This window comes from Lycium barbarum, chromosome 12 (genome assembly GCF_019175385.1).
Source record: "Lycium barbarum isolate Lr01 chromosome 12, ASM1917538v2, whole genome shotgun sequence".
Lineage (NCBI taxonomy): Eukaryota > Viridiplantae > Streptophyta > Magnoliopsida > Solanales > Solanaceae > Lycium > Lycium barbarum.
Genome location: NC_083348.1, coordinates 69,259,469 through 69,274,916, shown reverse-complemented (window position 1 = coordinate 69,274,916; position 15,448 = coordinate 69,259,469).

Sequence of the window (15,448 nt, the reverse complement as noted above, 5' to 3'; positions counted from 1 at the left end):
TTTATATATAAGGCAACAATATTTAGTATAACTTCTGTATTTACTCCCGCGCTCTTTTAAGTAATCAAATGATTTCATGGATGGTTCGCCTACCTGGTGGGGCAGTGTAGGTGCCATCATTATCCACGAAATGGGTCGTGACAAGTTGGTATTAGAGCCCTAGGTTCACCAGTCTCACGAGTACAAGAGCAGTGTTTAGTAGAGTCTTGCGGATTGGTACGTAGACGTCCGTACCCATCCTCGAGAGGTTATACGACATTCAGGAAACTTCCAGTATTTCCCTCCTTTCGTGCTACTTTATTCAAATCGGTACCTAGTTAGTTCAAATTGGTATCTAGCTTCATATTTTATTCTCTTACAGATGGTGAGGACACGTGTGACAGTTGCTTGGGATGAGGTGCCAGTACTTGCTGCTAGGGCCGTGGCATGAGGCAGAGGCTGAGGTAGGGACCGTGGTAGAGGTAAGGGTCGTGGGGCAGCGCAGGCTAGGGGTATAGCACCAGTGGCTGGCCAGACCCGAGCTAAATCATTATCTCCTGAGCCAGAGATAGAGCATGAGGATGAGCCTATGGAGGAGGAAAAGTTGGGACCCGTCCAGGCTCAGTCAGAGGTTATTGCTACACCAGTACTTCAGGATGCTATGACATGCATTTTGAGTCTTCTCGAGGGACTGACCCAAGCGGGCATCTTTCCGACTACTCCAGAAGGGTCTCAGACCAGAGTTGGAGGTCAGACTCTTGACCACTTCCATACTCCAGGGGCACAGCCTACTGTTGTTGTGGCTCCCCGTATCGATAACGTTCTGGCACTTGATTTTACTCCTAGACCTGTTGTTGGTCCGATTATGACTCATGAGGAGCAGGATTTTTTTGGGAGGTTTACCAAGATGAGGCCTCCTTATTTTTATGGTACCCCTAAGGAGGATGCATATGAGTTCGTCATTGATTGTCATGAGAGGATTCACAACTTGCATGGGATTATTAATAGTAGTAGTTTCTAACTTCTCAAGAAAATGAAATATCAAGCAATATGGACTCTACAAGCAGTTCTGCAATCAAAATTAGGAAACTGGCCAACAATGTGAAATACCATTGAAAGACTTAAACCAACCATTAAACAAGTCAGGTGGATCAAACAAGATGTGGATGCATCAAACTAAACTTGGATGGAAGCTATATTAGTAGCAATTGAAGAGTTGGAATAGGTGCAGACATCAGAGATAGTGAAGGAGAGGTCACAATGACACTATCCATACCTGTTCAATGTAGTAGTAGTAATGTTCAAGCTGAAGCACTTGCTGCTAAACAAGGGACACAATGGTGTATCAGTAAAGGAAACCATAAATTTCATGTGGAACTAGACTCACAAGTCATCTTTAACATGCTCACTAACAAGAAGACAACCAACATGAAGCTGAAGAAGATACTTTCTGACACTATCAATATGGCAAAAGATGCTAAAGTAACTTTATCACATTGTTTGAGGGAAGCAAATCAAGTTGCCGACTTATTTGCAAAATTGCCATCATCTAGCGGATTAGAAACCTTATATGCCTCTTCACAACATCTTCATAGAGAGGTTAAAGGTTTGGTTCAACTAGACAAATGACAATTCCCCTCTATGAGGAGGAGATATGAAAAAAAGTAACTTCTTTGTTAGTTGAATTTTGTACATTCTAGTAAGAAAAGGCATTTTATAGGCTTAGCCCTTTATTCCTTTTCTGAGAGCTTATGTCTTTGTCCCTTCTAAGTGTAACTTTTTGTGCATTAATAGACATGGTAAGGGTCAAGCCTAACCCCCAAATCAAAGATTCGCAGCCTTTGGAGATGGCTTAAAATTAAAAAAAAAAAAAAAAAAAAAAAAAAAACTGTATATGACTGATACATGTTGATTCTGTTGCATTATCATGTTGGAATATCAGAATTTTTAAAGAGAAAATGGTAGTTGTCATATATGGTTACCATGTTTTAATTAGCGTACATATAAATTTAGTGATTTCAAAGGAAGAAAGAATGAGTAATTGAAAAGATTGTCTAACTTGCCAAAATAAAGTACCTTATAATTTGTCTATGATTCTCTCCTTTTCAAGTGATGTTAAATTGAAGCATTCAATAGAAAGCTCCTTATACAAGACAATGATTTGGTCTAACTCTCTGTTTCTTTATGTTTCCTCTTTATACACCCAAAAGTCAGTTTCTTTGCATAGAGAAATGAGGGGTATTTTCTTTCTTTTGTTTCTGTTTTCTGCTTGATTTTTGAAGCTACTAATTTTTTTTTTCCTGTTCTATCTAAAAGGGTCAGAAATACATACTTAGCCAACAACCTGAACTAGAAATTAAAACGGTTTTGGAAGATCTCACCTGTCATTTCGACAAATGGCCACCTTTTTCCAACTTTTTTTTTTTCGTTTCTCAATTTTTTTCTCATACATGTCTGCATTTGGAAAGGTAAACTTTAACCTAACATCCATTAATATTATTAATTTACATGTTATCGCAGTCTTTATGAAAATTGATAAGGGTAATGTCCATTTTCTGTTGGGATGATTAGCCAATTTTGGACCTCTAGTCGAGGATTAATTCGAAACCACATGTAGGATCATCTAAAACTGAAGAAATGGCATCCCTATGCCTAAAAATAAGCTGATGCTCTCCACCATATAGAGATCAATCTGCGTTACTAGGATCACGACAAGCTCATTTGGGAAATCAATGCATATGACCTTTTCACCATATAATCTGCTTGGCATGCTATATGGATTTACAAATACATATGAATGAACCGTGATAAAGAATGCATATGACCATATCAATAACTCAATATGTAATGGAACTCGCTTAACAAAGTCATCACTCATCAAGCATCACCCCTGTGAATGCATACGCTAAAGCTATAAATTCAGTTCGTGTAATTACGGGATCTCATGCTAGAATATCATATAATATTAAAAGTGGGAAGATATTTTTACCCCTTATCTAAACACCACTTCTATAGTATCTTTATACTATCAAATACTAAACTTACCTTCTTATAAATAATAAATAAATCAATTAAATGAAAAATTATTAGCGTGAAGTTCTTGTATCTGGCTAGAGCACTTGCTACAAATTAAAGTCATTAATTAGTTAGTCTATTTACTTTCTCCTTTCATTTCTCAGTAATTATTGCAAAGTTGAAATTTGTGTCTATTCATTGTCAATTAATTATCCGTTTTTCTTATTTTTTGCAAACTATTTGCAAGATTTTTTTTTTTTTTGCAAAAGTTAAGTATGATCATAGTTGAAAAGTTGAAACATGTTGAAAAAAATATCTATATTTTGCTTGACCAGATTTACTACTATACTTTATCAGTAAGTACAAAAATGTAAAAGCAATTCATAGGAAATAAATATTATATAGTAATAAATGCAATTGACTCCTTTGCTTTCATAACCTCCCATTATAATACTTTCTAAATCAAGAATCTGGAAGTACTTAAATGCACTTCAATGAGGTTCATATAATCTATGGTTTTAAGCAAATGAAGAGACTATATTATCAGTTACATATATTTGAATCAACATTAAGTAGGAAGAGCCATCCGAGTCTAATTAAATATGTATGTAAAATTTTGATGTATTGGGTGCTCAGTTTGTTTGCCGGTTGTTCCGAGTATTTGCCACTGAAGTAAGACGTTATGTTTTTGTTTCTACACTAGATAATTACCGTGTATGCATACTAATTAAATTTATCTTTATATCAACATTGTTGTTTTATTCTTCTCATAAGTTGTGATATTCTCCGTGCAATATGTTTACCCCGAATTCGGATAATCAATTAAATTTGTAAATGGGTATAGGATATGTGCTTTGTTCTTGATGTGTGTTAGGTAGAGAAAACAAGTATTTGAGAGCTCCTTAATAAAACGGCTAATGATGATAGTTTGCTAGTGATACGAACGTTTGTGAACAATGTATGATACTTGATGGATGGAATGCAATAATAATAATGACGGGTGGCCTTGGCCGAATCAAATAATGAGAGAGATTGTATATATATGAATTCTTCTACTACAAGTGTTCTTGGAAAATAAAAGGAGCCAACCCCCACAACGGAAGGGGATATGCCATATTTATAGTGGCACTCCCATGGTTCTCACACAATATGAGCTAATAAAATAATAATAATAACAAGGACTGCTCTGCACGGATTTGGTGGGATTAGACTGACGGCGCCGTCTGACACACGCATGGTAGGTAGTTGACCATGACTGGACGTTACTGGCGCGTGACTTGTCTGCAACGGCCACACGGACAAACGGCCACTCGGGCTAACGGCCATGCGGACCAACGGCCATGAAAGCCCGAGTCCTCGGGCTTGGCCGTTTCAACGATGCAGAGGACAGATCAGTCGGTGCCCTTGCTCAGCTTCGGCTCAGGCACTGTTTCGGTCAAGGGCGAATAGCCTCGGGCGCATTATTGTTTCCTCCTCCGGTTCCCGTTCCATCGGTTTGGCTCACATCCGGTTTTTACCGTATACAGATAGCCCCACACTTCCCGGATCTGCGATCTATCGGAGTAACGGGAAGTGGATAATTCCCGAAAACCGGTGGTTCCGGCAGCTCGTCATTGTCTTCTTATTTTGGCGGGAACGGTTGCGTAATGCATCCCCTTTTATCGGCCACATGTCCCGCTCCGGATGGTTCGTCTCTGTCAACCGCCTTTTTCACATCGTTTCAAGTCACTTCGAATTAATGAAGGGACACGTGGTGCCCCTTGATTGGCCGTCCTCAGTAACCGCTCCTCTTCTTTGCCTATATAAGGCCCTTCACCTTCTCATTTTTCCATTTTCACGCATTTGCTCTTCTTCAACTCCATTCCATTTTCTGCACCTTTTCATCTTCACCACACACAATTAACTTCCCATTTGATCTGCTGCTGCTTCATTGATTCATACAGCGTGCAAAAGAACCAATTCTGCTCCCCTTTCTTTTAGTTATTACCAGTCTCTTCATCCTTCCTAAATCCCTCTCTTGGGCCTTCCTTCTTTCTCGTTATCACGATGTCTGAATCCACTTCTCATGATGTTCCACCGGTATCGTCCCCAGGGGCCGAGCCTGCGACTCCGGTTAAATTCGAGCCCACGGCCTCGGATATCATACCGACTAAATTCAACTTTAACAAGGACCTTGAGGTCGAGAAGCCTTCCTCCGTTTCAGACAGGGGATTTGACGTGAGGCGGTATCCCTCATCTATCACCAAGGAGAGGCTCGACATAGTCCGGGCCGATTGCGGGTGGGACACCCGTCCGGTTCGGGTTTTCGCCCCCGAGCCAGATGAATCTGTTACCGACCATCGTGAAGGGTTTTTGTATGTTTATGCATACCCCTTCACTCTCAAACTCGACCCCCCGGTGGACCCGGTCATTCTCGACATGTGTCGGGTTTACGGCATTACATTGGCTCAGATCGTCCCAAACGTTTGGAGGGTCGTAGCGTGTCTCCGGATGTTGGCCAACAACGCCGAGAAGGAGTTCACACTGGCCCATCTGATACGCCTTTACTCCCCGAGGCTGTTCCGGGGAGGTGTAATGAAACTGGCCAAGCGGAGCCGGTATCATTTCTTCTCGAAAATGGATGAAGATTGAGACCGGGGATGGTTGGAGCGATACGTCCGGGTGAAGACCGAGGACATAATTCCAGCCGAGCACATGCCTTTCCCGGAGAAGTGGAATAACAAGCGTAAGCCCGAAGTCTCGAACAATTGCGTTAGTATTGCCTCGTCAAATTTTGATTCTGCTTTCTCCCCATTTCTTTCTTACTTTTGCCAACCAATGGGTACGTTCCTCCGGTCATCCGGAATATGAACGATTGGGTCACCGTGCTCCTCACCCAGCATCCCTACGACGACCGGACATGGGCTCACCTGTCTCGTGGCCGATGGATTGCCCAAAATCACGGTAACCTTCTATTTTTATTCTGCTGCATTCCCCTTTATTCGTTTCGTCCTTTGATCTTTGCTAACATCTTATCTTTTTAGCTTTGCCTAAGGGCTCGGTAGCAACCAGATCGGAGTCGGGGACCGCCCCTCCAGCACCGGCGCCCGAATTCGACACAGCGGGTTCTTCCCGTGTCCTCTCTGATGCTGCAAAAAGAAAACGGCCCTCCGAAAAGGGGCAGACGCCGAAAAGGAAGAAGGCAATGAGTGTTGCTCGTCCTTCGAGGGAAGAGACAGAGCCCGACATCATTGTTCGGAGATTCGGCTCCGTTCCCACCGTGGCTTCAATACCGGAGGAGGCGGTCTCCGTTCCGCCCCTTCCTTCCATCGGCGAAGGCCTCTTGGTTCCTGCTCCACATTCAGGTGCGGAAGAAATACTTTCACCAGCTCCTCTTCGGTCGATTCACTTTGTCGACATTTCATGTGAAACTTTTTCGGAAGACGCTCCCCTGCAAAGAAAAAGGTCCGGGGAAGCGGTTGCTGTTGAAGCCGATAAAAGGACCGCCCCAGTACCGGAGAGCGAAGCCCCCACAGGCGCTCGTCCGTCTCCCGAGCACGAGCCTGCTGCAACTGTGGATCCCTCGGCCTTTGCCGAAATTATTGAGGCTGCTCCAAGTTCATCTACCCCGGCTCTGCGGGTGGATGATTTTGATGATATGTTCTCGAGCACCCCCCCCCCCCCCCGCCGCTACCGGAGAAGTAGCGGGCTTTGGTCATCTCCCTATTTCTCGGGCCACGAGGCCGGCCAACCGGATCTCCGAGTCAGGAGCCAGGGACAGCTTGGTAAACATCTTCCCGGCCCCGAGCGTGGAACCAAGGAGAACCAGATCGGTCGTGGTCACCGTACCCGAGGACTGCAGCTTTCTATCGCGCCCGGTGGGCGTAGCGAGCTATTTGCGGCCCCTTATTTCTGACTCGGACAAGCGCAAAATGACCGGGCTCACTTGGAAGTGCCTCATTAACGAGGGTATGCATGCAAGCAACCGGGTAAGCTCTTCTGTCATCCTTGTACAGTTTATCTATGGATTTTATCCTCACTTCGCCTAAGCCTTCTGACTTGTTTCACCTGTAGAGTGTGGTGTTGGTTAATGAAGCTTTCATCCGTGCCCAACATGAGATAGATGATCTTCGAGGCCAACTGGATGCCCAAGGCCGAGAAACGGAGAAATACCGGCATCTCCTTCAGGAGAAGGAGGAAAAGTTGAATCGGGCGGCCGTGCTGGCCAACCTTCGTCCCGAGCTCGATGCGGCTAAGGAAAAAAACCGGCGTTTGAAGAGTGAGCTGGCCGCTATGACCGACTATAACTGGAGCCTTGAGGCTAAAAATATCGGCCTTAGCCAGGATAAAGCCCAGTTTTCTTCGAGGCTAGATGAGTTGGAGACCACGGTTTCCCGACTCCGGGGGAAGCTGGACTCGGTGAATGCTGATGCAACAACCCTGGCCGAGAGGTGCTTTGTCCGACGAGCGCAGGAGGGTGTTCGAAGAGAAAGCCGAGGAGCGATCTCAGATATGCCAAGGCCTAAGAACCGAGCTCGAGGAGGCGGCTATCACCAACAATGCCCTTAAGGCCGAGCTGGATGCAGCCACTGGTAGGATAAGTGTCCTTGAGAGGGACCGGGCTGATCTGGAAGCAAAACTGGCCAAAACTGAGGCCGACTTGGAAGAAACATGGAGAAGTGTTGAGGCGGCCGAGGCTCATACTGCTATTGTTGCCGAGTATGAGAAGTGGAAGTCTCGGCGGATCACCCTCGAGCAAGCCGAGCATGGTCTCTCGGATCTTCCGGCCCTGATACTCGAGGCCAAGAGGATGGAGGAAGAAGCCAATCGTGCCCTCGGGTCCGAGTCAGACGACTCCGAGCATTCAACCACCTCTAGTCATGTCGGATAGTATGGGGCTTGTGCCTTGCTTTTTGTTTTTGCTTTTTGCCTTTGTAGGACTTTGTTTTTCTTTTGATGTAAGAGACATCCGTTGTATAAATGAAAAGTGCATCTTTCTTGCTTCTTCGTTTGAATGTTTGTTTACTGCTTTTGCTATAACTGTTGATCCGTTCTAGGACCGGTCGACTCATAGCCGTTAATTCATTGTGCCCGCCGGTTTTATCCGATATTTTGGGGCCGGTGGCTTATCAAATTTTGGCTTGGATCATAGTGATCTCGTTTCCTTTGTCGAATTTCGACCAAGGTACCCGGCGTAGGGTATGCGAATGAGGTAGCGTCGATATACGACGGTTATCGACTTGGCAAAGTATATTTAACAGAGAGCTGTTTTCCCAACTTTTGATAACTTGTGTTTGCAAAATGTTTGTACACATGAGAATTTTAACTCTTTCATGCTTAGCCGTAGCAAATGTAAAATGAGACACGATTCATTATGATCATTTGGTCCTTACATCGAAGGCTATGGCCGGTGGCCGGGCCTTAGTTTTGCCGTAGTAAATGTTGAATGGGACACGATTCATTATGATCGTTTGGTCCTTACATCGGGGACTATGGCCGGTGGCCGGGCCTTAGTTTTGTCGTAGCAAATGTTGAGCTTCTCCGTTTGTTTTAATCGGTGTCATCTTTGGTGTGGCATAGTACTCCCCTAGCACTCATCCGATCTCCGAGGTCGGGTGAGTGTTATCATGTCCCCAATCGGAGGATGCGACACCGGGAGTCCGGGTACTTGCCCTTCATATTCGTCAAGTAACACATTGTACTCGTTGCCTCGTTAAAAACCTTGTCGGAAAACCCATTTTGGGACAAAACTGTACTAAGGAAAAGAGTGCAACACGTGTTTTCAGATCTGGGTTCTAATTTTGTCCCACTCTTACCTTCCTGCAAAAAAGAGAAAAGTTAACGAGAGAATACGGAGGGACCATACCTTAGCAGTAGTATCTCTTTAGGTGGGCCACGTTCCAGTTATTACGCAGACGCTACCCGTCAATGGACTCCAATTGATACGACCCTTTGCCCGTTATACCGGTTATCTTGTACGGGCCTTCCCAGTTCGGACCCAGCTTTCCCTCGTTGGGGTTCTTGGTGTGCAAGGCAACTTTCCAAAGTACTAAGTCCCCAACTTGGAAATGCCGAGATTTGGCTCTTCGGTTGTAATATCTTTCCATCCTCTGTTTTTGGGCCGCTATGCGGACCGACGCTCTTTCGCGCAGTTCATCCGCGAGGTCGAGCTTCACGGCTATGGCCTCCCCGATTGACTCTTCGGTGTTATACCTGAAACGGAGGGTCGGTTCGCCAACCTCCACGGGGATGAGGGCTTCGGCTCTGTAAACCAATGAGAACGGGGTTTCCCCCGTGCTCGACTTGGATGTGGTTCTGTAAGCCCACAACACCTCCGGGAGTATCTCCCTCCAATGATGCTTCGATGCTTCAAGTCTCTTCCTCAGATTTTGGATTATTGTTTTGTTCGTTGATTCTGCCTATCCGTTTGCACACGGGTGATACGGGGTTGACACGATTTTCTTGATCTTCAACCCCTCGAGGAAACTGTTGACCTTGCCACCCACGAACCGGGGGCCATTATCACAGGTTATCTCGGAGGGGACGCCGAAACGGCAGATAATGTGATCCCATATGAAGTCGATGACTTCCTTCTCTTATATTTTCTAAGGCCTGCGCTTCAACCCACTTAGAAAAATAGTCAGTCATAAACAAAATGAAACGGGCCTTACCTGGTGCCCGAGGTAACGGACCCACAATGTCCATTCTCCACTTCATGAAAGGCCAAGGTGAGATGACCGAATGCAGCAACTCCCTGGGCTGGTGAATCATCGGAGCATGCTTCTGACACCCGTCACATTTTCGTACAAAACTTTTCATGTCCTCGTCCATCCGGTTCCAGTAATAACCGGCCCTGACAATTTTTCGAACCAAAGCTTCTGCACCGGAGTGGTTGCCGCAGGCTCCCTCGTGTACCTCTCTTATCACGTATTTCGTTTCACCGAGGCCCAAACACTTAGCCAGAGGACCGAGGAAAGAGCGTCGATACAGTTGGCCGTCCACCAAGCAAAAGCGGGCAGCCTTGGTCCGTAGTGATCGTGACTCCTTCGGGTCATTTGGGAGTTTACCCTCACGCAAGTAGTCGATGTACTTGTTGCGCCAGTAACAGGTCAAGCCCATTGTGTATATTTCGGCGTGCCCGATTTCTATGGTCGTGTTTGATAAGCGCACCGTTGCCCCGAGGTTGATTTCCTCGCCCTCGACCGAGGATCCCAAGTTTGCTAATGCATCGGCTTCACTGTTCTGCTCCCTCGGTACGTGCTGCATGGTCCATCCTTTAAATTGATGAAGTACCACCTGGGTTTTTTCGAGGTACCGCTGCATCCGTTCGTCCTTTACTTCGAATACGCCGTTCACTTGGTTCACGACCAAAAGCGAGTCACACTTTGCCTCGATTGTTTCGGCTCCCATGCTCTGAGCCAATTCCAAACCTGCAATCATAGTCTCATACTCGGCTTCATTGTTAGTCAATCTAGCAGTTCTAATGGACTGTCGGATGACCTCCCCGGTAGGGGTCCTAAGGACAATCCCTAGTCCGGAACCTCTAAGATTCGAGGCCCCGTCTGTATGTAGAGGCCAAATGCCCGTGGTCTTTCCCGAGGTCAGCAAAAGTTCCTTCTCGACCTCGGAGACCATGGCCGGGGTAAAGTCTGCCACAAAATCGATCAAGATTTGGGATTTGATGGCCGCCCGAGGCTTGTACTCGATATCGTAACCGCTAATTTCTACAGCCCACTTTGTCAATCTACCGGATAACTCAGGTTTATGCATGATGTTTTTTAAAGGGTAAGTGGTTACTACACATATGGGGTGGCATTGAAAATAAGGTTTGAGCTTTCTGGAAGCGCTTACCAATGTTAATGCCAGTTTTTTCAAAAGGGGATAACGAGTCTCTGTATCCCCCAAAGTTCTACTTACATAATAGATAGGGAATTGCGTACCTAATTCTTCTCGGACCAAAACGCCGCTTACCGCCATTTCGGAGACTGCTAGGTAGAGGAAAAGTGGCTCATCGGTCCTCGGTGTGTGCAGCAACGGGGGGCTGGACAAATACTTCTTCAACTCCCTTAGGGCTTCTTGGCACTCCGGTGTCCAAACAAAGTCGTTCTTCTTTCTGAGCAAAGAGAAGAAACGGTGACTCTTGTCCGAGGACCTCGAAATGAAGCGACTCAGCACCGCTGTCCGCCCGGTGAGCTTCTGTACCCCCTTTATGTTGTTCACGACCTCGATGTCCTCGATGGCCTTGATCTTGTCCGGGTTGATTTCAATTCCCCGGTTTGACACCATGAACCCCAAAAATTTACCAGACCTTACGCCGAAGGCACACTTCTCCGGGTTGAGTTTCATGTTGTATCTGCGGAGTACATCGAAGGTTTCCTGCAAATGCTTTAAATGGTCCTCTGTTTCCAGGGACTTAACAACCATATCGTCAACATAAACTTCCATTGTTTTCCCTATTTGTTCTTCGAACATCCCATTAACTAGGCGTTGGTAAGTTGCACCGGCATTTTTTAATCCGAAAGGCATGACGTTATAACAGTAAGTCCCATAACGGGTGATGAAGGATGTTTTCTCTTGATCCTCCGGGTGCATCCGGATTTGGTTGTACCCGGAGTAAGCATCGAGAAAACTTAACATTTCATGCCCGGCCGTCGCATCGATCATTCTGTCGATGTGAGGCAATGGAAATGAATCCTTCGGGCATGCCTTGTTTAAATCCTTATAATCGACACACATTTGAAATTTATTACCTTTTTTGGGCACCACCACCACGTTAGCAAGCCAATCCGGGTATTTCACCTCCCGGATGGAACCTATATTTAAAAGCTTTGTTACCTCGTCTTTCACGATGGCGTGTTTTGGCTCTGACATGGGCCTTCTTTTTTGCTTGATCGGGGGAAATTTCCAGTCCAAGCAGAGTTTGTGTGACGCTACTTCCGGTGATATACCTGTCATATCTATATGCGACCATGCAAAGCAATTGGCGTTAGCTCGAAGAAACTCAATTAATTTACGCCTGAGCTCCGGGGTGAGCCCCGTGCCCAAGTATACCTTTCTGTCCAGTAAGAACTCGAACAAGATGATCTGCTCCAGCTCCTCCACGGTTGACTTGGTTGCATCCGAGTCATCCGGCATGACAAAGGATCCGGGCATCCCGAAGTCATCCTCTTCATGTACTGGATCCGGTCCAGTATACTTTAGTTGCTATTGGGGGACCTCCCCTCCGGTTGTACCCTTCTCTTCCTGAGCCGGCTTCTCGGGCCGGGGAGCTGCCTCATCTACTGCGAACATTTCCTTTGCTGCGGGCTGCTCGCCCCGGATGGTTTTCACCCCCTCCGGAGTGGGGAATTTCAGCAACTGATGCAGTGTTGAGGGAACTGCCTTCATGCTATATATCCAAGGTCTGCCCAATAACGCATTATATTTCATGTCCCCTTCGATCACATAGAACATTGTTTGCTGAATGGTGCCATCCACGTTCACGGGCAACGAGATCTCTCCCTTCGTGGTTTCACTAGCCATATTGAACCCGCTGAGTACCCGAGCCACCGGTACAATCCTATCGAGCAACCCTAGCTGTCCGACCACTCTCCATCGGATGATGTTGGCTGAGCTACCTGGGTCAACCAAAATACGCTTAACCTTAGTTTTAAAGACAAGTACAGAAATTACCAGTGCATCATTGTGCGGCTGAACGATGCCTTCCGCGTCTTCGTCATCGAAGAAAATAGAGCCCCTGGTCGAATGGTCTCGGATGCGTTTTTCATGAACAATTGAGACCTTGGTCCGTTTCATTACCGGTCCCCGCGGGACGTCAATACCCCCAACTATCATGTTGATTGTATGCTGGTGTTCGATCGGTTCGACCCTTCGATGAGCTTCCCATTCTTTGTAGTTATTTTTGGCTCGCTCGCTCAATAGATCTCGAAGGTGGCCGTTTTTTAATAACCGGGCTACCTCTTCTCTCAACTGGCGGCAATCCTCAGTTTTGTGACCATGGGTTCCGTGATATTCACACACCACGCTCGGATCCCGTTGCCCCGGGTCTGACCTTAGTGGTTTCGTCCATCGCACATTCGGGACGCGGCCGATGGCCGATACAAGGCCCAAGGTATTGACGTTGAAGTTGTACTCCGAAATCTTCGGTGGACCCTTATTGTTGGCGGAACTTCCGGCGTCGCTCCTGAACGAGAGTCCCCGGCTGTTCGACGGGCGCTCGACCCGCTTGCTACCTCGACCCGAGAGGTGGCTCGGGATTTCCCTTGACCTTTCCGACCTGAAATTTGATCTCTCTGAGTGGGAGTACGGTCGAAACCTTTCTTTTGATGATTCGGACTTCATTTCATAACCTTTCTTCGATTTCTCGAAACCTCTATTCACTTTTAACTTTACCGAAGTGAGCTCGAACTGATCATCCTCCACCTGAATCTTCGATTCATACCGATTGTGGACGTCGGCTAATGTCACGGCCTCATATTCCAGCAAATTTTCTTTCAATTTGGCCGAGGCAACTGAACTTAGCATGTTGAGCCCCTTTGTGAAAGCTTGTGCTGCCCATTCTTCTGGCACCGGGAGGGAGTTCCATTCGTTCCCTCTGAAATCGGGTGACAAACTCCCGCAGTAGCTCATCATCCATTTGGGTTATTCGGAAGATATCGGCCTTACGGGCCTGTACCTTTATGGCACCGGCATGCGCCTTTACGAAGGCATCGGCGAGCATTTCGAAAGAGGTGATCAAGTGCTCGGGTAGGTGGTCATACCACGTCAACGCTCCCTACGATAGAGTTTCCCCGAATTTCTTCAGCAACACCGACTCGATCTTATCTTCTTCCATATCATTGCCCTTTATGGCGCAAGTATATGAGGTCACGTGCTCATGCGGGTCCGTTGTGCCGTCATATTTCTGTATGTCGGGCATTTTGAACCTCTTCGGGATCAGTTTCGGGGCCGCACTCGGTGGAAAAGGCCTTTGGATGTACCTTTTCGAATTTGGCCCCTTCAGCAAAGGTGGAGCCCCCGGTATCTGGTCCACCCGAGAATTGTATGTCTCGACCCTCTTTTCGGTTGAATCTACCCGTTTCGCCAAAGTTTCGAGCATCTTTAGAACCTCGGTCGAGGAGCCGGCTCCGGAGCCGTTGCTCTCAACCATCCGTACCTCGTTTCTTCCGGTTTCGGCAGCACCCTTTTCCTTTTCCGGCCCTGCTTCACCCTTTCCGCTCTGCAGTTGGGCAATTGCTAATCCTTGCTCGGCGATTTCCGCCCTCTGTTCCTGCAACATTTCAAAAATTAAACGTAAGTTAATGCCGTCGTTTGGTGCGTTCGGTTCTCTCCGGCCCCGATCCCGGGACAATGTAACGGAATTGTGAGTATTTAGTGGATCAGTGGCCGGTAGGGCGGAATTTTCTTGATCCACGGTATTTTGCCGGTTGAGCCCCTCCCTCGAATCAACGGGGTTCGGGTCAGCGGGGTTTGGCAATGCCCGTAGTCCGCTCCCTTCGTTTTCCGCCACAATCTCGGTGTTATTGACATGACCGGATTGTTCGACGTCGGCCATTTAGTCCATTTTCGCAGAGATGGGCAGGGACGCTTTTAATTTTGATGAATATGATATAAATCAAGACCAAAGACCACTATTATCCTAGCCCCACGGTGGGCGCCAAACTGTTTACCCCGAATTCAGATAATCAATTAAATTTGTAAATGGGTATAGGATATGTGCTTTGTTCTTGATGTGTGTTAGGTAGAGAAAACAAGTATTTGAGAGCTCCTTAATAAAACGGCTAATGATGATAGTTTGCTAGTGATACGAACGTTTGTGAACAATGTATGATACTTGATGGATGGAATGCAATAATAATAATGACGGGTGGCCTTGGACGAATCAAATAATGAGAGAGATTGTATATATATGAATTCTTCTACTACAAGTGTTCTTGGAAAATAAAAGGAGCCAACCCCCACAATGGAAGGGGATATGCCCTATTTATAGTGGCACTCCCATGATTCTCACACAATATGAGCTAATAAAATAATAATAACAAGGACTGCTCTGCACGAATTTGGTGGGATTAGACTGACGGCGCCGTCTGACACACGCATGGTAGGTAGTTGACCATGACTGGACGTTACTGGCGCGTGACTCGTCTGCAACGGCCACATGGACAAACGGCCACTCGGGCTAACGGCCATGCGGACCAACGGCCATGAAAGCCCGAGTCCTCGGGCTTGGCCGTTTCAACGATGCAAAGGACAGATCAGTCGGTGCCCTTGCTCAGCTTCGGCTCAGGCACTATTTCGGTCAAGGGCGAATAGCCTCGGGCGCATTATTGTTTCCTCCTCCGGTTCCCGTTCCACCGGTTTGGCTCACATCCGGTTTTTACCGTATACACAATATGCTTGTCTAGAATTGCATTTCAGTTTATTTTTACAATTTTGGTTTCAAATTCCTATATGATGGGATGGGTGTATTATTATA